At 44.1% G+C, this 4,423-nt stretch overlaps 1 pseudogene; it reads right to left on the reverse strand.

Moving 5' to 3' along the window:
- Positions 1–1,889: 1,889 nt before the first annotated feature.
- LOC102507988 lies at positions 1,890–3,014 on the reverse strand (annotated as a pseudogene).
- Positions 3,015–4,423: the final 1,409 nt, after the last annotated feature.

The following is a 4,423-nucleotide window of genomic DNA, read 5'->3' on the forward strand; positions in this document are numbered from 1 at the left end:
AAATGACATTATGTTGTCATTTTATGGCTGAGTACTATTCCAGTGTATACGTATACCACATCTTCTTTATCCAGTCATCTGTCAATGGACATTTAGGTTGCTTCCAAGGCTATTGTAAATAGTGCTTCTATGAACATTGGGGTGTAGGTTTCTTTTTGAATTAGGGTTCCTTCTCGATATATGCCCAGGAGTGGGATTTCTGAGTCATATGGTAAGTCTATTCCTAGTCTTTTGAGGAATCTCCATACTGTTTTCCACAAAGGTTGCACCAAACTGTATTCCCACCAGCAGTGTAGCAGGGTTCCCTTTTCCCCACAGCCTCTCCAGCATTTGTCATTTGTGGGCTTTTGAAGGATGGCCATTCCGACTGGTGTGAAGTGATAACCTCATTGCAGTTCTGATTTACATTTCTCTGATAGTTAGTGATATTGAGCATTTTTTCATGTGCCTATTGGTCATTCATATGTCTTCATTGGAGAACTGCTTGTTTAGGTCTTCTGCATATTTTTGGATTGGGATGTTTGGTTTTTTCTTATTAAATCATATGAGCTCTTTATATATATTGGAAATCAAGCCCTTGTCAGTTTCATCTTTTGCAAGTATTCTTTCCTATTCTGTAAGTTGTCATTTTATTTTGCTTATGGTTTCCTTTGCTATGCAAAAGCTTATAAGTATAACTAGGTCCCATTTGTTTATTTTTGCTTTCATTTGTATTGCTTGGGTTGACTGCCCTAGGAGAACATTGCTGAGATGTATGTGAGATAATGTTTTGCCTATGCTTTTGTGTAGGAGGTTTATTGTGTCTGTCTTATGTTTAAGTCTTTAATCCATTTTGAGTTTGTTTTTGTGTATAGTGTAAGGGAGTGTTCTAGCTTCATTGATTTACATGCTGCTGTCCAGATTTCCTAATACCATTTGATGAAGAGACTGTATTGCATTGTATGTTGTTGCCTCCTTTGCCAAAAATTAATTCACCAAAAATTGTGGGTTCATTTCTGGGCTCTCTATTCTGTTCCATTGGTCCATATGTCTGTTTTTGTACCAATACTACGCTGTTTTTATTACTGTAGCTCTATAGTGTTGTCTAAAGTCTGGGAGGGTTATTCCTCCAGCCTCATTCTTTTTCTTCAGTAATGCTTTGGCATTCCATATAAATTTGTGATTCCATATAAATTTTTGTGATTCCATATAAATTTTTTTTATCATTTTTTCTAGTTCTATGTCCTGGGTAATTTGATAGCGATTGCATTAAATCTGTAGATTGCCTTGGGCAGTATGACTATTTTAACAATATTTATTCTTCCAATCCGGGAGCATGCTATATCTTTCCATTTTTTTAAAGTCTTCTTTTTTTTTTATATATATATATGAAGAATTTAATTATCTATACAAATAAATAATTCAAAAGGTTGTATTACAGTTGTTAAAGCTGCAGGTTTATTTATTTATATATTTTACATTCATGTTCATGAAAATACTGAAGCACCAGGGAACAAGGAGGAGACCTCATTCCCTGCACCGTGTGAGCGGAGAAGGACCTCTGCACAATCACCAGCACAGAGTCCCCAAGGGGAGAGGCAAAAACAGACCACTACTGTTACAAAGTCATTAGTAGAACCAGTAGATGGTACTCAAGGCGCCCCTCCCCCGCCCACCCCGCCCCGCTTTCTGTGCTGTCGGCAACGGTGTTTTTGAGAGCTTCCAACTAGTGTTTAAAAGACAAACATGGCTTCAGCTACAACACATCCAACACATCAACGGACCATGAGCTCCATTCATATTAATCTGTAGAAATTCTACAGTCTAGTTAAAAAAATGTAAACATTGGAAATTAATTGCAGGGAGACTTCTATACATTCTTTCTTGTCAAAATTGCTTGTTCAAATATGTCATTCTAAGGCTCTTTTCAGTGTGAGAGGTGAATCTCTGTGCAAACTGTTCTGCTGAACTTGTTTTAATTGGTCACTGAGTATCTGTTTTTCTGGGATAAGTCTTCCAAGCATTTGTTGAGACTCCTGTAATTGCTGCTGTAGATGGGTGATTTCAGCAATTTCAGCTCTCTAGATTTGTTTGCGCTCTCAATCTCGCCTCCGGGTCGTCAATCGACATCTGATATCCTGAAGTTTTCCTTCTAGTTGATGCTTTTTATCATTTAGAGCTTCTAATTCAAATTCCAAAGTCTTCTTTGCTTTTAGCACAACTATGTCCTCTTGTTAACTTTGTTTCTTTGATTTAATAGTTCTTGTCTGCTGTTCCATTCCCATTCAAGTTGTCATTGCCTTTCAAGCTCCCATTTTGCAGCCTCTCCTCTCTCGATTTCTTTCCTCCGCTCCTCCTCCCTCTGCCGTTCTGGTTCCCGCTGCTCTTCCAGCTGCTTCTCCAGCTCCAGTTGTCTTTTGCGCTCTTGCTCCTGGCGCTCCCGCTCGTTCCGTCCCTGCTCCGCCCGCTCCAGCTGGGCCAGGCGCTCCTGCTCTTGGCGCTGCTGCTCCGAGAGCGCTTGTCTCCGCTTCTCCAGTTCCAGATGGCCGCACTCGAAGTTCTCACGCTTCTTATCTTCGAACGTGACAGGTAGTTTCGTTTCTAGTTGTTGCTGTTCGTCTTCTAAAACTGGTTCCTCCGGCAACCTCTGATCTACCGATGTTGAGCTTATGACAGATATCCCACTGCCAGATCGAACTCTTCTAAAGGAGGGTGGAATGTATTCTGGAGGCAGGACCGGTGGCAGTGGTTGGCCAGACATGGCTACATCAATCAGGTGCATAGCCAGGGTAAATTCTTCTGCTGTGAGTTTTCCATCTTGATCAATGTCAGAAAGACTACATATTGAAGCCAGCTGAGCCTGTGGTAAACTTGACTGCATAAGTATAGTTCTTGCCTGAGGACCTGTTAAGTGTCCACTCATGGTTTTGTCATGACTATTGAATAACTGTCTGTATTTCAGTCTGGAGGACTGGGCAACGGCCCACTCTGCGGCTGGAGGGACACTAGCCACATCAAATGACTGTGCCTTCTATACCTTAGTGTTTAGCTGTGACCCTGGACCAGATCTACTAAAGGAAGAACTCTTTGGCAATGTGGCGGCAGGATCAGCAAATGCAGGCAGCGGCCGTATGACCGGGGGTGCCCCATCTTTTGGTGGCACCTACCCCTGCCCTGCTGTATGAACTCTGCTCACTAGCTCCAAAGGCCCTCCGGTCGCACCCCTGGTCTGTGCTGCTCCAAGTGCTGGTCGACGGGTGACTCATGTCTCCTCCCAATGCTGACTGGGCATCCCACTAGTGCACGTTAGATGAGCAGGTTGCTGCCCCACTCAGTGCAGCTCCCCTCTGCACATCAGGTCCTCGCTCTGTAGGCAGGCTCTGAGAAAATGGCAGCACCAGCTTTCGCCCTTGCTCTGTGCCAGAACCCCACTCCTTGTTCATTTGTCTTAGAGGCACAAGTTCACAGAGGCACCAGGGCAAAGTGTTCCTATCTGCCTGGGGCTGTAAACAAATCTCAGTATCGCCTACGAGGTTGTGGAACCCTTAGGTAGGGATTCAGGTTCCCACCCTGCCTCCACCTGGGAGCCGCACACCAGAGGACATGGTGGCTGTGGCTGAGCCCCACCTCTCTTCTCCTGAGAATGCACCAGTAATGGTGCCCTTAGGATCTGCGGATGCAAAGTCTAAGGCAACCCTCCCCTCAGGGCACACCAGCAGTGTTGCTTTGCTTTTTTTTTTTTTTTTTTTTTTTTTCATATTTAATGGGACACTCAGGTTCTTCTGATCTGTATAGCCTCCCAGCAATGGCACACAGCACACTGCAGTCCCCTGAGGTTGCCTCTGTACAGTCAACCTGAGTCCTCCACCCGGCTCAGGCAGCCTGGCCTGTCCCACACCTGCCGGCTCACGTCTAGGTTTTGGGGTCACGGGGACACTTTGTGCCCATTTAACTTATTTCTGTGGGTCAAAAGCTATTCCATACAGATCTGAGCCTCAGCGTATTCCCCCTCCATTCCACTAACCTCTCCGTTGGAGAAGGGGAGACCCAGCGAACAAGCACTATTTCTCCTTTGCTGCTCCCTCCCCACGGGACCTGTCCTGCATTATTTTCCTTTTTCTTCCTTCTTTTTTCCTTTTCTCCTACCAGATCAGTGGTGTATTTTGTTTTTTGAAAAAGGGAATGTCCTGTCAAAGTTCAGCAGGTGTTCTGATTGGCTGAGTGGGCCCGTGGATGTTAGTCTTGGTGTATTTGTGGGAGAGGGTGAGCTATGAGTGTCCTGCTCTGCCATCTCGGCCCTTCCCCAAGCACAAGTTTTTAAGTCCAGCTTATGTCTTTCATGGATTGTGCCTTTGGTGTTACATTTAAACATTCATCTTCTTACCCAAGATCATATAGGTTTTTTCTTTTGTTTCATTCCAGAAGTTTCATAGTTTTGCATTTT

Source organism: Camelus ferus, chromosome 35 (assembly GCF_009834535.1).
Source record: "Camelus ferus isolate YT-003-E chromosome 35, BCGSAC_Cfer_1.0, whole genome shotgun sequence".
Classification (NCBI taxonomy): Eukaryota; Metazoa; Chordata; class Mammalia; order Artiodactyla; family Camelidae; genus Camelus; species Camelus ferus.